The 19,704-nt window shown below is 49.4% G+C and overlaps 1 long non-coding RNA gene across 1 annotated transcript in view; it reads left to right on the top strand.

Moving 5' to 3' along the window:
- LOC139805645 (uncharacterized) overlaps window positions 1-19,704 on the top strand; it is a 61,205-nt gene that overhangs the window by 39,429 nt on the left and 2,072 nt on the right. Inside the window, exon 3 of the long non-coding RNA XR_011729942.1 lies at window positions 9,089-9,500. This is a non-coding gene — a long non-coding RNA (uncharacterized lncRNA). The remainder of the gene's footprint in view (window positions 1-9,088; window positions 9,501-19,704) is intronic.

The following is a 19,704-nucleotide window of genomic DNA, read 5'->3' as shown; positions in this document are numbered from 1 at the left end:
GAGACCAGTAAGAGCTTTCCCCAAACTCTTCACGTGAGATAAACACCAGTGGCAGCTTTTAGTGAAGCTGCAGAGAGCAGGATGCTGGGGCTGGTTCTGTGCAAGGTGCTAACTGGCTCTTTGGGCTGGTGATTCTGGAGCCCCTCTATTTGGTTATTTTGGGGTATTTCATACCCCAGCCCCCAGGTTCTCCCGTGCCCTAGGGCCCTGTATCCAGGGGCAGGGAGGGGACACGACCAGAGCCGTGACTGACGCTTCCTGCCTGGGAAAGCGGCTCCGTCTGCAACAGTCAGGATCCAAGATTTAAGGTCAGGGAAGATGAATCATTTCTGGAGGCTGGCAGGTCTCCAAGTCACCCCTATCCTGGATATTACCCCTCATCAAGACCGCTCTGGTAGGCTGGGTCCTTCAGTTGGAACAGTATTTTCCTAGCAAATGCCTTCCTGGTGCAGCTGGGGTGCAGTGATTTATCGGGCAGGTTTGCAGGAAGCATCCAGGCTGTGTATAAAAGGGGAAATCATCCCTGGGCTGGCCCTGGAGGAGAGGAGAGGAGAGTGAGGTGGTGAAACACAGCTCCAGCCATCACCAATGGGCCCCGTGTTTAGTCAGGTGCAGCCCTGCTCGTGTGTGTAACCCTCCTGGTACCTTTCCTTAAATAAAACTTTACTGGAACGTGTCAGAAAGAAAGGCCTTGGCTCAGACACCATGAAAGGGAAGTTTATTTAAGTAATTACCAATGAGGCAGTGGGTGCTTCCTGAGAATTAATGGCTGGTCAGCTTGATGGCCTTCACGTGATCCTCAGGAAAGGTCCCGAGTGGGGTGGATCCTGGGGATGTGCAGGAAAGTGGGGGGCACGCTGTGGGGGGGAGGGGGTGACACTGCTTTTGGTGACTTTCCAGAGAGCAGCTCAGCAGAAGGGAGTGGGGAGATTTTTGCATAGCCTTGAGGGAATTCCTGGGCTCCTTTAATTGCAGTGGCTGAGCTGACTTCCCAAAAGGTCTTTGGAAAGCTCAGCTTTAATATCCTCTGCCCTGGTCAGAGGGATGGAGCCTTGGTTCTTCCCCAGCCCCTGAACTCCAGGGGACCTGTGCTGGTTTCCTCAGGCAGAGGATTTGGCTCGGTTGTTTTGAGATTGAGCTTGTTTGGTTTCCACAGTTCATTCCTCCTTCTTTTGCATTCTTGTAGAGGTTGCTTGGTTTTCTTCCTTTTCCTTTTGCAGTCCTGTACAAAAACCCACTGAGCTTTCTAGCACTGGAGTCACCATCATTCATAATAATACCATTAAATTATTCTAGTCAGTCTTTCTAAAATGTTTTCCTGACTGCCTTCTTCTTTGCCAGTTGCCCTCCTTCAGTGTCCTGGGGAAACCTTGAAGTTATGATTTTCCTTGAATTTATGCCAAGGAAGGACAGGAGAGTTGGCTTTTACCATTCTGGGGAGAAGACTGACAGTTTGGTGGGTCCTTCTCTGACCAGAATGGGGGAGATAAAGGCCACCAGTTACACCAGTAACCAGCCAAGTCAGAAAATACCAAACCTGAGTGGGGAGATTGGAGGCAGCTCATGCATGGGGGGTGTAGGTGAGGCCTCCCTCACATTTGCTCATGGAGACAGGGGCCAAGTGGAGCAGAAGGATGTGGAGGATTTCCCACGTAGTTGGACTTGGCTTCCATCCTGCAGAAGGATCTTGGAGCCCAAGGACAAGGCTGGGGCAGTGCAGAGGCACACGGGGAGGAGGAGAGCTGGTTTGGTGACCCTGGAGCTGTGGGCAGAGGAACACTGGTGGAACAAGGTGTGCTGTGGGCTTCATTCTGAGATGAGATGGAGCCAGACAATTTCATTAAGTCCTTTCCTATATCCCCAGAGCTGTATGAATGCCCAGTCCTGTCTCCACACATGCAGTGGCTGTTCTGCCTGCTTGTCCTATGGCTCTTTAAAATCAGACAGAAACGGGTCTTAGGAATTATTTGCTCCTGTGCCCCTCTAATCCATCCCTGTCACAAGAAATGGCAAATTATTCTGGGCTGTGCAGACCATCCCTCCCCTCTCCCCGAGCCCAGGTGGCCTGCCACCAGCTGGGTTAATGCTGGTGGGGTCAAAAAGTGGCTGAGATGGGGTGTCCACAGCCACGACCTGGGGTGGAGCAAGGCTTGCACTTGACAGAAGTTGTGTCCCAGCCCTGTCTCCTTGGCACTGCTGCTCAAGGACACCAGCACTGTCCAGGAGTCAGCTTCAGAGCAGTTTGTCAAAAGCCCTGCTGGCTTCTAGAAAGCCCAGAGTACCAGAGCTGGAGGGGGTGAGGTGGCATGGAGAGAGGCAGGCAGGACATGTTCTGGGCAGGAGAGGTTTGCTGCTTGGGTTTCACGAGCAGGTGATTGAAACCAAAGCCTTTCTGTAACACTTGAAGGTTTTGAAAAATTACCCTTTTTTGATGAACTGTAATGAAATTTTTCAGCTAGCTGTAAGGCCAGGCTTTGCTTTCACCTACAGCCTTTCTTCTCAGTCTGTCTCTCCCCATGGTTCTGCCCAGCCAGCAGGATGCTGAGTGTTAGAGCTGAGGGATCCGTAGCAATCAGGATGCCCCAAATGCCAGCAGGAGCTGCAATAAAGGACTGTTCCTTTCCACTTGAAATGCCTGTTGCATTTGCCAGGCAGCCAATGCTGTAAATTCATTTAGACTATTTTAAAAGACCTTTTAAAGCTTTTGAGTGGTTTCTGGCTCATTCTGTAGCAATAAAACCATAGTGCCTGAGAGCCAGCCATTCAGGACCTTACCAAGTAACAAAATACAAGATACTTGGAAGCTTTGTCCAGTGCTTAGGAACAAGGTAATTATCCTGGCCCTTACACTGCTGTTTGCATGCCCATAATCACTGTGCTGGGCTCTGTCTAGTGACATTTGGGGTTACAATGAAACAAACAAAAAAAGAGGGTAGGGATTGGCAAAATGAGAATCCCACCTGCTGTGGGGTGGTGGAACAGTTGTGTGAAGAAAAGAGGCAGAGAAGGCAAGTGAGGTGCTGAGCTTTGCTTCTCAACCTGCTGCACAGAACTAGGGGGTCAAACACTGCTTGTCTGGTCGGGTTCTGTAAGGATGGAGGGCACCTTGTCCCTTCTGAAGGAGACAGCACAGAACTATCTGCTGCTTCTCCTGCTGTGGTTAGGGTGGGTCCAAGCCTTGGTACCTGCTCTTCCTGCCACAGTAATTCAGGTCTGGAGGTGTCCAGTCCTTTGTTAGGGGACTGCATCTCTTCAGGAGGGGAAGTACCAGATTTGTGCTGTGCTGCTGTTCTTTTCTCTAGACATCTGTGACTCTGGGTTGGAGACTGAGCTGGGTGGGCCTTTGGTGTGATAATTATCATCCTGACCTTAGATTGAGTGGAAAGGGTGGATGAGATTGAGTGGAAAGGGTGGATGTTGTTACTTTGTGTGGTTACCCAGCAGGGTTGGACCTTCAAGATGGGTTCCTGTGGGTCCCATGAGATCCACAGGCTTGACCCAGTGCTGCTTGGAACTGGGAGGGCCTGTCAGCCCAATGCTTGATGCTTGTTTTCCAACCTTGGTCTGCACCTTTCCTTGCACATAGGAACCCTTGACACTTTGTGCTGCCTTCGTCTGGATTCACTTGACCTGGGAATGGTGCTGCTCACTCAGGTGAGTGGAGTTTACCTGGAGTGGAGTTTAGCAGCTCTAGTGAGACTCAATTTTGGCTCCTAATCCTCAGCAGAGTTCTGCTTCCCTCTGACACCCCTCCTCCTGGGAGCCCTGGGCACTGGCTGGTGGGTGCAGAGGCCACCAAAGGGTCCTGCTGGAAGGGGATTTGCCTCCCAGTGCTCAGTGTACATGTGTGCCATGGTAACCAGTTTGCCAGATGGCTCCCTGGCATCTGATCAGGTTTTTTTCGTGCAGCAGGGAAGAATGTACTTGAGAAGGCTGATAAATGGCCTGTGAAGCTTTGTCTGGGACCATTTTGGTCTTCTGGGAATGAGGACCTCATTGCAGATCGAATGTCTGATCTTTCACTGGCATAAATCAGCATAACTCTACCAAAGTTAATGGAGTTGTGCTGATTTACACCAGCTGAACTTATACCATCAAAATCATTCATTTGCTCTGTCTCTTCTCCATTTTCCCCTCTCCTTGGATTAGAAACGAAGTCTATAAAGCTAATATGGTCCCTGCAGCAGCCCAACTTCCACAGAGTGTTTGCTTGAAGAGGTTAAAAGCCCTATAAACTGCTTTACATTCTCTAATAATAGAATGCAGATGCAAAGGGGAAGGATTTGATGGTCAATTAATGCAGAAACTATCCAGTGCTTTGCATAGATCCTGCTCAGTGCCTTTGAAATACAATGCCCAATTAAACCCTTACCCAGAACTATACTGAGATTTAAAAAGTAATAATAATCTGCAGCACTCTAGGTAGCATGCTGCTGTTTTCAGGGTGCCTCTGGGCTGCCTCTAATAAACTCTTGGATAAGATTTGACTGGGTCTTTCCAATTGCAACCATTCCTGGAGAAAAACTGTTAAGTAGCATTCAGCTGGTGAAGCTTGGAGATAGGGGTTATTTTACAGAGGAAAAGAAAGGGGTGGGGGGGTAGTTAGGGAAAGTGTTGACAATCCCTTGTGGATTCTTCTGAAAGGAAAAGAAAATAATAGTTACTGTAAATGTTCTGCCCTTTGTCTGAGTTATCCTGTGGCCTCGCTGCTGGGCTGGGCCAGGAGGTGCCCACAGGGTGGCTCTGGGGACGGGCTGGGCTGACACAGCTTCACCAGATTCCAGGAACTTATTTTGCAGCTGGGTTAAGTCTGACTTCCTCCAGCTTTTAGGGGCAGATGGTATTGATGAGCTGTCAGGACATCTCTGTGTGCAGTGGTGCTCCAAAGGAATGGTGCAGTGCCTGAGCAGACCTGACACGGTGGAGCAAGGGGGATAGGGCTGCAGCAGTGTTGACAGAATCTGGATTTAATAGCCCAGAGGTGGAATAAAAGCCCTTCTCTTTTGGTAGTCCACCCCACAAGTAGGAGCTGGAAGGGGAGGAGGCAGTTTGGGCACTGAGGAGCACCAGCAGAAATTAATTGGGGTAACAGCCAGCCCCTTCTTGGCTTTAGAGCTTACTCAGTGGCAAAAGACACCAATGTGGAAATAAATCACCTTGTAAGGGCTCCAGTAATTTACTTGCTGTACAGAGCAACAGGAAGGTGGAAAAGCAGTGTTCTCTGCATCCAGGGTTCCTGGAGACTCTTTCTTCAGGACTGAGCCTAAGGGCATGGGCTGCTTTAGCCAAAGAGTCCTTCCCCTGGGCTGATCCTGCTCCTGGGTCACCCCTGATGGATCTCCTCTGCTTTAATCAGACAGAAGGATGGGGATCACCCCCCCAACCTCAACCGCCCAAAACCTGAGCAGTTCATACAGCCAGGCTGTCTGTGTGAAAAATAGAAAAATAGACTTTTCTCTTGAAGGACAATTAGAATTTTATAGTAGAGATCTGAGGAAAGCCAGGCCCTTTCTTGTCTCCTTCAATGTGCACAGAGCAAACTGGCCAGGAAGCAGAGCTGGTGGCCTGGGGCAGGGACACGGGGTGGTGGCTTCCTGGGGGCTGAGCAGGAGCCATGGCCAGTCCATCTGCGAGGCATCAGAACCCTGACAGCAGCTCAGCATCTCTCCTTGTTCTCTCTCTGCTTCTCCTCCCCTTTTCAGGGTTTGTAAAGAGCACTGTAATATGCAAAACTTCTTTCAAAAGTCTCCAAAACAACAAATAGAAATAAATCTATCACAGATGGCCTAGAGCCCACTGGGGATGGAGAGGCTTCCGGGTGGGTCTTCAAGTCCAGTTTAGATTGAAGGTTTTGATGTGTTTTTATCAGGGCTCACCCACCTTCTTATGGCCCTGGTTGTGGTCCCCAGAGTGTAAAATCTCAGCACAGATTGCCAAGGTCAAGGGGAATTGCCCAAGTTTGAGAAACTGGAACTAAATGAACGGAGCATGATGTGAAAGCACAATGGGGCCGATATTTTTATTGCAGGAAGGCCTCTCGACACCTTTCTGACAGCATAAAGGGTCATTTACATCTATTTTAAGCAACATAGACGCTTGATCCTCATTTACACATGTTGAAAAGAAAATATAATATGTACCAAGACTAAGCCCCTTCCTACTGCCAAAGTGATGGAAAGAGACTTTAGTGTAAATAAGGCTCAGGCCTGCTTTTGGTTTCGGCCCCACGAACGTGCCGCTGCAGACACAGGAAAGATGCCAAATGTATTTATTTTGGCCCAGCAGGGTGTTTCTTCAGTTTTCTGTCTGCAGAAGAAAGTGAACGCACACGTTTTGGCTCTGCTTTCCACCAGAGCCACTGGAAGTGTCACTTCCCCCTCCCCAGGCAGGGACGAGGCCGCCGTCCCGAGGCAGCACACAGAGGATGCTCTTGTTGGGCAGGAGCCAGGGATGGAGGCTGCTGAATGGGCACCTTTGTGGCCAGGGTTCTGAGTTTCCCGTTCCCAGCTGCTAAGCTGTTCCCAAGGACTCCACGGCGACTTTAAACCGAGCAGAAACCAAGGATGCACAAGCTGACAAACTCTGTTTGTGTCAAGCAAAGCGGAGCAGCTCGCCGGCGGCTGCCGGAAATGGGCTCCAGACCTTCTCCTGGAGTGGAGGAGACACGGAGTAACTGCTCAAAGATGGGAGTAGTTTCCTAAACAGGATGATGATGACAATTACGGGCTGATAGGGGCTCGGTATTTACATCTCCTTAACTAGTCAGCCTTTCAACCCAATCAGAGCCTGGGACAGCGTCGCTCTGCGCCTGGAAGGCTGCAGGAGGCTGCGATTTATCATGGGGCACAGGGGCAAGTGGCTGATACTCCACAGAGGTTCAATAATATGGACCATCTGCACACAGAGTGGGATGCAGCCTCTCCCCATCCTTTTTTTCTCCCCACGTAGGACGAGGAGCAGCCCAGATCTGAAGAGAGGCACAATGTGAAGCGGGGCTGACGTGCCTCTGTGCCAGCATGGGACGGATTAGAATTAGTTTCTGCTAATTTGCTCCACATGGAGCTTTCAGTTTGAATTCTGTCTCCCGAATTAACAGGCAGACCACCCTCTTGGTATCCTGACTGCTGTATTTCCCGTTGTGAGGGAAGAATTTCTCATCCATTCCCTTTTTCCTGTGGCTCAGGCAGTGCTGTGCTCGCTGCTGGAAGGGAAGGGATGTCTGGAGCTGTGTGTATTCAGCCTCCTGGGCTCCCTGAGCTGTTCCAAACCTGGGCAGGCATTTTGGAAGACTGTCACTGGAAGTTTGGAAGCAGGAAGGATGCACAGACCAGTGATAATTACCCCAAATTATTTTGGTTACTGTCTGAATCCCAGATCGTTCCTGTTCAGGACATGGTTCTTAGTAGTCTCACTGCTCTTTTTAGCAGAGATACCAAAATAAGCCAAAATAAGCCTTGCCAGAACAGAGACAAGGGCTCTGACTTCCTGCAAGTACTCATGAAACCAGTTGTTCTTGCAGAGGAAGAGTAAAAAAAGCGCAGAAGGTCCTGAGGCAGTCCAGTAGTTTCTGAGTCATTAAGGAGCTGCTTACTTGGGGCCAGAACTATTCCTGACAACTTATCCTGAGTCCATGGAACACTTCCAGGAGCCCTGGGGACGTTCAGGAGCCCCAAACCAGCCTCAGGTAACACATCTCTTGAACCAAAGACTTGCTGCCCAGAATATGAGGCTGAGTCCAACCCAAACCATTCATTCTATGATGAAGAATGTTTATCAGTTATTTTGAGCCCAGGGGTGGTGTGAACCCATCCCTAAGGGCTGCCCTGAGCCATGAGTAAATCTGGAGCAGCATCCCTGGATGTGGATGAATAAGCTGAAATGAATGTATTTAAAGATGCTTTTATAGTATTTTCACATTTGCCTGAGAAACAGGAACATTTCTTTCTCTTGGAACTTCCAGAGGGCTCAATATTTCATCCTTGCTTTTTGAGATTTCTTTTTTTTTTGTTATATTTTGATCCTGGCCTCTGTGTTAGAGCTGCCTGTGCTCCTGGATGCTGACTGTCATGAATGGTGTTTTGTGTGTCCACTGGGGTGATGTGTTCACAGGCAGAAGCTGGAGAAAGGAGGAGGAACAGAGTTTCTGTGTTTGGGCTGTTCCAAGCTTGCGTGTCACAGAGTCCTTCCTGGTTATGGTCTACATGAAATCCTACCAATGCATCTGCAGGGGTTCTCTACAAAATTGATGGCATCTTTTCAGCAGAGAAAGACTACTTGTAATGGTTCTAACTCAAAAGGTTTGATTTTGTAGTGTCCAAGCTGGGGTGCTTCTCTTGGTTATTTCAAAACAGGTGTCTTAGAAATTCTCCTGCTTTTAATGTCTCTAAAGCCTTTTTCACAGCCCTCAAATGAATTTAGACAAAGTTGGTGAAGCATCATGGGTGGTACCCAAGTATCTTTAAAACTTGATTTTATTTCGAGTGGGGTGAATTGATCTCTCTGTCTTTTTGTGAGGGAGGGCAGCCTAAAATTATTTACCAGAGAAGCAAGGAAATTATTTATTCACCCAGTTCTGGGGCTTACCTCTTGCCAGGGGCCCAACAGGACTCAGTCTGGCCTTCAAGAGCTTTTACCTCTGTCTGCCCTTCCTACTAATTTTTATTGGATACTCCTGAAGTCAGCAGAACAGACTTTGTCAGAGAGAGAGCACCTGAGCTGGGTGTTTATGGCTCTTCCAGGCTGACTGACAGCAGGTGTTCCCTGTACAATGTGTCCAGCATGGAGGGATCTTGGCAGGTCACTGCTTCCCCTGTGGTTTTCTCTTTTTCCTGCCTGCTGGAAATATGCTGAAAACACATCTCTCACTTGTACTTTGTCCCGTGTGGTCATGCAAGAGACAGGAGTGATCCCTGGAAAGAGGAAGAGAGCAGAGGAAGGTGCAGACCACCCATCCATCCCTAGCACATGGATGTATCCAAGATTCCTGGGAGCACAGGAGAGAGCTGGGTCCTGGCACACTGGCACTGGGAAGGGCAGAAAACTCAGAACCAGGCTTCACCTGGGTGTCCTGTTCTCTGATTTGTTTTAGGAGCAGCTTGGAGGTGCTGCTGGAGGTGTTCCCCAGAGGAGTGCTTGGTTGACACGGTCACCTGGACCTGGCCATGGGACTCTTGGCTTTACCCACTGAGCCTGGTGTCACCCAGCTGAGGATGCTGCCAGGAAAATGCTCTGGGGCTGTGAGAAGCTCTGCAGAGTGGAGGAGTGGATGGGCAGTGACAGTATTTAAGTGTCTTGAATCACAGGCTGCCTGCTTCACATCACTTCCCCATCTTCAGCCAAGCAGCAGAATACTCCTTTTGTTTGTTTTTCAGAGCACAAACAACTCCTGCAAGCTGGAAAGCCTTTCCCAATAATTCCCAAACACAGAACTGTGTGCCTGCAATGTGGTGCCTCTCAGAACAGCATCCATTCAGATGGTGGAGAATCCATCACAGCCGGGGGTGAGTAATTCCAATGGCTCATTACTCCTTCAATTACAAACTGGCACCTTCCTTGCAGTTTGAATTTGTCTCCTTTTGGCTGCCAGCCACTGGATGCTGATATGGCTTTGTCTGTTAAAGAGAGTTCTATTAGAAGAGCTCTCCTCTTTAGTAAGTGCTTTTTATTGTTAATAAGGTACTTCTTCCTCTTCTTTTTGATAAGATGGATTACTAAGCACCTCTGTATGAGCAGCTCCTCTCCACCCCACAACCTGTACTTGCAGTTCCCTATGGAATTCCTACTTGGGTCCCGGATAAGCACAGGGCACCATTCAAGACACCTTTGTGGAAGTGCAGGGTCACCAGGTACAGGTATTGGCATCCAGGACCCTGAATCAAGCCCCCAAAACCCAGAAGGGTTTAAGGTCCATCTCTCCTATCTTGAACCAACCTAGAGGTTTAGTAGTGTTTAGTTTAGACCAAACCTACCCCCTGGTCTCCTGAGCAGACCTTGCTTCGTGCAGGTGGTTATGTGGTTACTGGTAACTAAATCAGCACTCACTGAGCTGCAATTGTCCAGAAGGTGACTCTGGCACAGTCCACCCCTTCTGCTGCCCACTGCAGTGGCTGGGGAGCCCCTGGCATGGCTGGGAGGTCCTACTGGGGGTCACCTTGCCAAGCTCATGATTCCAAAGGAGACTGTCTGCTCTACTGTCAGTTTTACTTCCATGGGCTGGGGAAGATGCCATGGTTGTGATGGATCCCCATGCCCTGCTTTGCCAGTAAAAACCAGCAGGATTAGGTTGGTGATGCTGATTATTGTGGCCTCAGGGACAGAGTGCTGTGACAGATTTTCTTGTTTGGTCCTGGGTATCTCAGAAGCTGCCCCACTCTTTGTGTTGTGATGCCAAGGTTCTGCAGCCTGGTGTCTTCCTGGAAGGAACCTGAAGAGCAGAGCAGTGTTCTCCTGGCTCTTCAGAACGTGTTGATGGGGGATGGCCTCTGTTTTAATGATGGTTTAGAGCTCTTGGACAGGATCCTGGCTTTTCAGAGTGTAATCTGGGTTTATATACAGTGACTGTTCCTGTGCCAGGAGTTTTATTATGGACAGCAAACCTCATTCAATGGGCAGAAGAGACAGCCCTGGTTTAATCTCCCTGCTTGGCCCCGTGTTGGGTAACTCCAGACATCCCAGATGGGACCCACCACCCTCACCCCCTCTCTGTGAGCAGGCAGCAGGAGGATGGGCTGCAGATTCCTGGCAGGGACAGAGCTCGTTTGAGCCCCAGCTCTGCTGTTTAATCCAGGTGAGGGAGCTCTGCAGTGCAGCTCCTGGTGAGCTGGCCCAGGCAGGACCTCATGTCAAGTCTTTGCCACCATGCAGTGGTTGGGCAGAGTCATTCCTGCTCCCTGAGCCCATCCTCTGTACCAAAGATGCTTTCATTTGATCCAGCTGCAGGTCCAGCCTCATTCTTTGAGGCTCCAGGAACTCTCTTGCCTGAGCACTGCTGTTAAACTGCTCTGTCTGCATCACCTCAGCCCAAGGCTCTGGAAGAAGTTCTGGGGATGCTCTGCTTGCAGACTCCCATCCCCTGAGCAGCCAAGCTCTGTATTTAGTGAACACACAACTAAATGAGACATGAACAGCAGGGTGAAACACGGAGATTCATTGCTCAGGTGGAGAGGGAAGTGCAGCAGAGCACTGAAAGAACAAGCTCGGGTGTGTGTAACCCATGGTGTGAAACCAATGCTATAAATAACAGGCTGATGGAAACCAGAGCTGGGCTGCCTCTGCTTCCCATTTCTACTCCAAGGCAAGAAACTTGTTTGTAGTGAAAGACTCCTACGTGGCCATGCTTTGGCCTCTGCTCCTTCCCCCAAGGCATGTGCTGGTCCTCCTGAGACCTTTAAAAAGAGGTTCTGGGTGTGACCTGGGAAAGGAATGTGCAGATCTCCTGGAAGTGTTCCTGTCAGCCACTGCACGTGAGGGTAGGCCCCCATCTTTCATTTTATACTAGAAATTATCTTTTTCACTTGTTCCTCCCTGCCCCCAGCTTTGCAAAAGAAAAGCATTGGGAACCCAACTAACTTGTCTGAGGGCAGAAGATGGCTGTAAAAAACAAGTGCTGGTATCAACATCCAGAGCTCCACTGTTTATATTTGATATTTTGGTCTCTTCAAGCTGCCACTCAAGTAAAGTAGAGAAGGCAGGAACTGGCATCTCTAAAAGTCCTGGGTGCTGAATCCCACAGGGAGCCACCAGAGTAAATCAGGTCATTTCTCTCTTACTATGTTTTCATGTCAGCCACCAGGGCTGGTGGGTTTAAGCCCAGATAAGGGGGAGGGGGTGGTACCCCTGCCTTTGGGGAGCACACAGAGAGCTGAACTTTGACTCCCAGTTTTCAGGGAGTTAAAGAGAAGGCAGCCTATTCCCCAAGGTAAACAGCAGAGAGCCATTTGGAATAAATCTGCTTGCTGGCTGCACTCCTCATGCTGGCACTCAGCTCATTTCTGGGCCAGGCCAAGTTTTGCACTATGGTCAGCTTTAACTAATAAAGATCTTGCATGGTACCTTGCTAATCTCATTAGACAGAGAGGTATGTTTGGGTAGTGGGTTCTGGGGGAGGACAGAGAAATATGATTAGCAATTCCAGCTCAAGCCATTGCTGTCAGATTTTTTGAAAAGTGTGTGTATGTATGTATATATATATATATATGTATACCTAGCATCCTTATACATATATATATATATATGTATGTTTCTGTTAACTGTTTCTACTTAAGTCTCCCACTAAAAATAGTGGTACAGAGGCCTCAGTTACCAGTCCCCAGGGATAACTGCATCCCAGACTGCAGGGACTTAAAAACTCCAGTAGTGGCTCTGCTCATGGCTGGATACTGATCTGCACAGCTCTCAGGGTCATTCTTGGACCTTGCTGGGAGTCAGAAATACTGAACCCCCCCATCAAAGCCCAAGAGAAGCTGTGATTAAAGCCTGCTGATCTCAGTGCCCTACCCAGTGCTGCATTGTCAGGGTTATTTTCAGTGTCACAAATGGATATTCCCCCCCCCCTCTGCCTCTGAACCAGGCTTTAAAAATACCAGGAATTGGGGCAGTATTAATAAATAGCAACTCTTTGACTTGCAGCTCAAGGCATTGCCCCACATTGCTGAGCCAGGCTCCTTACGGGAGGGGAGGAAGGGGACAACCTGGTTCTCTCTGCTTTTCTTTCTTCTTTCCAGCTGGCCATGGCTCTCTGCTGGTTTGTGTTAGCTTTGAAAAGCTGCACAAATCGATTGGCTTTTGACTCTGCTCCTGGGGATGGATGGGAGGCTCTGCTCTCCCCTCTGTTCCCGTGGCGGGATTTGTTCAGCGTCAGTTTCCAAACAGGTCCTGAAGTGAGCACATCACTGCTGGCCTCCCCGTTTGGAAGCTCTCACCAAGGCCAAGAGGGGATGGATTGACATCCTGGGACACACTGCATTAATCAATTGGTCAAGGTGGCAGTGTGGAGGCTTTGTTGCCCCCTCTAAGGTTGTTCCTTCCCCTTCCTTGTGTCACAACAAGGACGTTGTTGTGTTTTGCCCAATCCTTCCTTGCTTGGGGCCAGTCATTTATCAAAGGAGATTTCCATCTTGGACCAATAATTCATCTCTTATTGCAGCCCTCACTGCTCCCAGGGCCCATTTGTTTCCTCTTATCACAGTTTAATTATTTGGTGAAGGAAAATTTTTGACTATCTTGGGGCCAGTGGCTGAGAGTTCAGGAGAACCTGAGTCCCAGGTAGGGATGTGCTTGGGAGAGGAGGGGTCCCAGGCCCCTGCCCCTGGGACTGCTCCTGCTGCCTGAACCCCCTGACATTGACATCAAATGCAATGTCTTTTCCTTTGAATTAACTTCCCCTTTGTGCATTTTTCACAGACAAATGCTCCTCCGTGCAGCACACCCACTCATCTCCCACCACCCACTCACTCCTCTGCTCATGCACAGACACACTCACACTCTCACACATACTAATAAGAAATTCTGTAAATTAAGCTTTTTTAACTTCCCCCCCCTCTCCTCCTCCCCTCTCCCCTGGAAAACTGGGGATGAAAAGAGAAGAATTTGTATTCATGCATACTTGGCCAGCACTGGGATTATAGAAGGGGAGGATGGGTGGATGGATGAACAGATAGTAATCACAGCAGCATAATTAATAATAATGACAGAAAGGCATCCTGCTCCTATTAATAGTGCATGCACAGCTTTAATCAGCTCTATCCACCACCCAATGGGAGACTTTTACTAAATCAGTTGCTGGTTTCTATCAGAAAGGTTGTTCTGACCAGATTGACAGACAGATCCCCTTGGTTCTTTATTTCAAAAAACATTGAAATTATCAATTTATTAATAATTTCTGCATCTTTATCTGACCCAGGATAATTTGTTTTATTCAGTAACTCCAGTGCAGCTCAGAGGCTGTGAAGGATGTGTTGGAAAGCTCCCCAGTTCTCTCTCCTCTGGCTCAGCATCCTCTGCTCCTTGTTCCACTGCCTCTTGAGCTCAGTTTAAGGCTCTGAGGTGGCCCTGGACAGCCAAGCAGGGGAGAGAAGTATTAATAAGGACATCAGGGCTGTCAGGAGTCACTGTGCCACCCTGAGCTTTGTACCATGCTCATTGCTTTGTAAAGCATTTTGGAATCACCTGAAGCATAAGAGGTGCTCTATAAAATTCAGCTCCATTTGCTCTGTCTTGCAGCTGTTCCCCTACTCTGAAACCAGCCATAAATTCAGCTGGGCTAGAAACAGCCACTTGTACCACTTCAAGATTATTTTTTTTTAAGAGAAGTCCTGAAATTTCCTTGGTTTATTAAGCATATCATACACAGGAAACATCAATTGATGTATTGCATGTGAGAGCTGCAGCAAAGAGAGTCAGAACCTTCCTCAGCATTTCATTTTGAAGCCCCATTTACCTGAACCGAGCTGCTTCCAATAAATATTTTCCAAGATGTTTCTCCTCCACGAGTGCTCTCACAACTTATGAAGCAAACACAAATGTTTTAATTCTGACAAAACGAGCATCTTTCACACGCCAGGCTCGGTTCAGCACATAGTTTTGTGGCTAAATGGCTTTCTGATTATCATGTCCCAGGATATTACTTCAACTGAAGTGATATGAAATGTCATTAAAAAGTAATGTTCCTCTGCTTTGACAATCATATTAGTAAACATTGGAGGCTCTGCAGGTTATATGTCAGGCAGGCCGACACTAATGGGTTTATTAACATATACAGGAGCACTTTGTCAAAGCTCCTTGTTAATCTGAATTTGCAGGTGACAAAAAAGAAAGGGAGAGGGGAATAAGATGAGCTTTAAATACTGTCAGCTTGGGCCACAAGTTAAAGAAGCCAGAAAAAAAACAGGTGGAGTTCTTCTCTGAGCTGGTGGGGAGCACAGGCACCCATCCTGGAGAAGAAGGATGCAGAGGAAAGGGCAAAAGTGGATTTGATTTTGGGGTGGGAGAGGAGCTGCATCCCCCTCTGTGTGGTACAGGGACTGCTGGGGCAAAGTCAGGAGGGCAAATGGAGTCAGAGGGACAAATGGATCACCCCAGGGACATCAGGGCCCCGGGGGTATCCATTCTGTGAAGGTGTTTGTGTCATGTACAAACTAATTCCCGGGGAGGATCCAGATAATGTTGCTGTGTAGCCTGGGGGTGGCACTGAGAAATGGGGCTTTTCAGAGGTGACAAGAGGGCAGGGACCAGGTTTCTGCTGGGATTCAGGCAGAGGAAGGATGGATGCTGGAGCCTGAGGAGGGGATGTACTCTCTGGATGTAGCCAGAGCATGGAAGAGGAAGGGGGTGGGAGGGAATAATTTCAGTCACTGCTGCTGGGTTAGTTGACACCCAGCCCAGTGGATACCAGCCAGGGACTATAAAGATGTTCTGAAGCAGCAATTTCCCTTCTCTCCATGAAAAACTAACAGGACTTGATAAGGCTGCTTGGGGGGACCACTGACCTGGGGATCCCAGGGCTGGGTTCATGGCTCTGCCTCCAGAGGAGATGGCAGCTGAGTCGGGGGTTTCCTCGTGCCAGCTCTGTGCTTGCTGCAGGGTAAGCAAATCAGTGACTTGCAGTGGCTTTTATTTTGGGAAGTGTAAGTAGAGTGGGACCTATTCTTGTCCCAGTGACTCAGCCTCCTCCAGCCTGGAGCTCTTCATCTTGGCAAACAGATGGAGGAAAGAGGATGCTGTTCACTGTGCTCAGAGGCCTTTTCTTCTTTCTGGAGCAGTGCCTTAAGTTTTCCATGGTTGGGTCTGTGGGGCCGAGCAGTGCTGGGTGTTCAGGTGCCTTTTGGGGAGTGACACAAAATAGGGCAGAGTCAGAGCTGCAGCCTCAGACTGGTCCTGCCTGGAGGGGCTGGGGGGGACCCATCCTCTGCTGGTGTCAGCTGGGTTCTGGGGGATGTGGAGAGCTCAGCAGTGGGGCTTGGGGATCCTTCAGGACACCCTAAGGAACATCTCTTGGGCTGAGAGGCAACCTCCAGGCCCCGTGTGGCTCAGCAAGAGCCACGTTCCTGGGACACAGCTGTGCCAGCCCCAAGCTGCTGCCTCTCCCCAGCTCTCATCCTTTTGGCAACTGGAAGTCTGAGGCTGAATTCCCAAGCTGGGAGACAGGACCCTTTGGAGACAGGAATGGGGCTGTTGATGCCCAGAGGCAGCAGTTCCCCCCCAGGCCGGCAAACCCAGCAATTCCCTTCCCTGCCTGGCAGCAGCACTTCTGGACCTGCAGCCACTGTCTCCATCCCTGGGGCTGCAGGTGAAGGAAGGGATCTGGGCAAGCTGCTGCCTCTCTGCTGGGAGGAGCACAGAGAAATTCAGGAGCAAAGTGGGGAACCAGAGAGCATCACCTCTCCCTCCAGGCTCCCCCTGCACTCCCCTCTCCTCTTCTCCTCCTCCTGACTCCAGACCCAGGCTGGTTCTGGCACTGCCACACGTGTACCTGAGACAGAGGAATGGGGGGGAGAAGCCCTGGGAGTGGATCCCATCAATCTGGTGGTTTCTGCTTTGTTGGCAGATAATTACAGCAGGGAACAAAAAGGCGTTTGCTAAAAGCAGGCATTTAATGGGGTTTATAAAGGATGCTTTGTCTGGGCAGCTACTGGAGTTAATAAAACTCAGCTTGGGCTCCATAAAGGTCTGTAGAGCTTGAAGTCTTGAGTTTTGCTGACTGCTGGCAGGCTGGGAACAGGGGGCTGGCATTCATGGGTCACTGTCTAACGCTCCACGGAGAGCAGGAACAGCTCCTGAGCATCCTGGTTGCTGGGAAAGCTGGAGCTGAAGAGGCAAAACCATTCCTGTGTGCCAGGCAAGGGGCTGGGGTGCTGGGAAGCTGCAGGATTTCACACTGCTCAGCTCCCTGTTTGGTTTGGGAGCTCCTTGTTATGAAGTGTTTGGGGCATTTGGCTTCCTTTGAGCTCTTCTTGCTGAAAAGGCCATCGAGACTCAGGAGCAAAGTGCTCAGGAGATGAGGGGGGGGGTGGATTTTTAATGCCACGTTGTTGTCCCTGCTTGTGGGATCCAATTCCTGGTGCCCAGGTGGGATGGAAGCACAGGACATGGGACCCGAGCCTGGCACCAAAGGGGCTCACTTGGTGCACCAGGAACTGGGGGTCCTATCTGAATTTCTTAATCTAACATAAAGGCAGTGGGCACTGAATTGGTGCTTTATGTGGGGGAGGGAGTTTGTTCTCTTTTGTTTCTTTCTTCCTGTATCTGCAGTAGGAAAGAAAAGTTTAAAACAGGGAGGAGAAGGGCCTGGAGGCAACAGGTTAGAAAACAAATACTAAAAGAATGAGAAATGCAGTTTGCTGGAGAGCAGAGTGATTTGCTTTGAGATCCAGATTTTTTTTTTCCTATTTTTGTTTCTTTTTTTTTTTTTTTTTTTTTTTTTTAAAAAAAGAGTGAAAAATAATTTTCTCAAAATATCACTCTTTTTTTTTTTTTTTAATTAAACACTTTAGACAAACATTTTGTGTCACCTCTGCCCAGGATAGAGTTTGCAATTTAATAACCTTGTTATGTTCCAATCCTGAGACTTCACGACTCCTGCATTAGTCCATCTGCCAAGCAGAGAGCATTTCTTGACCTTTTAAAGAAAGCCAGAGATAATGAACCATTTGGACTGTAGGATGCCCTAGCTGCTTGGAATAAAATCAGCCTGGCTGTGAATTTTGGAGGGGAACAAATGTGCAGCATGGAGCCAGCAGCCCAGGCTGAGAGTTTGCAGTGATCTCTGAGGCAGGAGCAGCCAGGAACTCCTTAAAGCAGCTCATAAATCAGGGGACATGGGCAGAGAGAGAGTTGGGCTTCACAGGGACTTCAGAAAGTGTCTTGAGAGGTCTAGGGAGGGAGGATTTGATCGGCTGCTGTTGGGTTTGTGCTTGTAACTTGTGATTTGCTCCTTCAACAACCTCATCTGTTCTTGAGAAATGGAAATGCTGGAGAGGCTGATGCTTGGTGGGAGCTGGGGCTCAGATTCTGCTCTCCATGGAAATGTGCTGTGTGAGCCACTCCTTTTGCACTGCAGATGTCAGAGGTGCAGTGGTGAAAGTTGTTGCTTTTGTCACTGCTTTCTGTGGTGGGTTTCAGGTCCCTGGAAATGGAGACCTGGAATATTGCAGCTTCCTGGGGGTTGTCCCAGGTCAGGTCCCCTCTTAGGTGATAAACATTCCTTGGGGAGCAGAGCTGAGCCCTGTGTTAGTGAAAGGGCTCTTGGGCATCTCAGATAATGTGGCTGAGGAGTGGACACCAGCACCAAACTCTTCTTCCCATGGCCCACTACAGCTGAGCTTCCAGCCAGCATCTCCTCACCCAATCCTGAAATTTCTTGTTCCATCTCTGGGGGTTTGGCACTGAGCAGCAGCCTGGGCTCTGCCAGGCTCTGAGGGCTCTTGTGGAGAACTCAGAGAACCATGGTTCTCTGTTCCTTTCTGGAGAGCATGAGATGTGTGTGGGTGATCCTTTCTGTTTGGCTCATCAGGGCTCTTCTGAGGTTTGCACCAGGGCTGTGATTTTTCTGCCTGCTGTGGGTGGTTGCTCCTGCCAGTGCTTTCTCCTCAGCCCAAGTGTTTTGCTCTTTCCAGCTGCTGGCTGGCCGACTCTGTCCAGTTTCCCTTTATTTTCCATGGTCTTCCCCTCCGTGCAGTGAGCACCAAGCTCCTGTCTGGCTTTTCTCTTGCTCTCTCCACAGCATCCGGGTGACATTCCCAGGTCCCAGGTGAGGACATGAACAGGGACAGATGGACACACACACACCTGCAAACCTGGCACAGGGTGGACTTTCCCATTGCATCCAACCAGCTCCGTGGTTCCAGCAGAAAGGATGCACAGAGGGTTTTGGGTGGAGCAGGGGAAGGGATGGTTAACAGGCTCCAGCCCTTGCTGGTGCCATGGGGAAATGCATGCTGGATTTGTTTCAGACATCACTGAGGGGATGTGTGCTCTCCCTGTGCTGTGAAACCAGAGCCAGAACCTTGGTCTGTAATTCCTTTGGAGCAAGATGACATAGTTGGTCTTGATTAAACCATTAGTTTAATGTTGATTAAACCATGGTTAAATAATGCATGTCTAGCTACCCAAAAGAGATGTATTGTTAGGGGATGGGTTGCCATGCCCAGGATGAAAACCTTGGTGTTGTCCTCCTGGTAGCTGGTGTGGCACAAGTGAGTGGGATGGCAGGGAAGGACTCAGTGCATTGCCACAGGGGCACAAGCAGAGCTGTTGTTTAAACAGAACTAGCATTAGGTTTCTGGTGATTTTTAGCCCCAGACCTCATGTCACAGCCTGCTTTCCTGCCAAGGAAACATGGGCAGGCTTGCTCTCCCCTAACAGGGGTTCCCAAAGCGCTGCAGAATGGGGCCACCTCCACGGGGTGGCAAAGAGCCAGGCAGGAGGGTCGCCTGGTGCCATAAAAAGCAATCACTCAGCTAAGGGAAACCTCCAAAGTCAACATGCATAAGGAAAATCCCAGGACTGTTCTGGTGCCTGGCAGAGCAGATGAAACAGCAGGCTGAAGGGGTTTCTCCAAGAGGTCTTCCACTCTTCAGACAGTGTTTCCTTTTTCCCTTCAAAGCTGAGAAGCTTGGCATGCACCCCACACTGCTGCTGAGTCTTCTTCTTGCTGTCACCTCCAGGAACTAAACATGGACATCAGGCATGGGTGTGTGTGAGGCCACC

This window comes from Heliangelus exortis, chromosome 20 (genome assembly GCF_036169615.1).
Source record: "Heliangelus exortis chromosome 20, bHelExo1.hap1, whole genome shotgun sequence".
NCBI classification, from domain to species: Eukaryota; Metazoa; Chordata; class Aves; order Apodiformes; family Trochilidae; genus Heliangelus; species Heliangelus exortis.
Note: the sequence above shows the minus strand (reverse complement) of the source record. Positions and strands in the feature narration are given on the sequence as shown.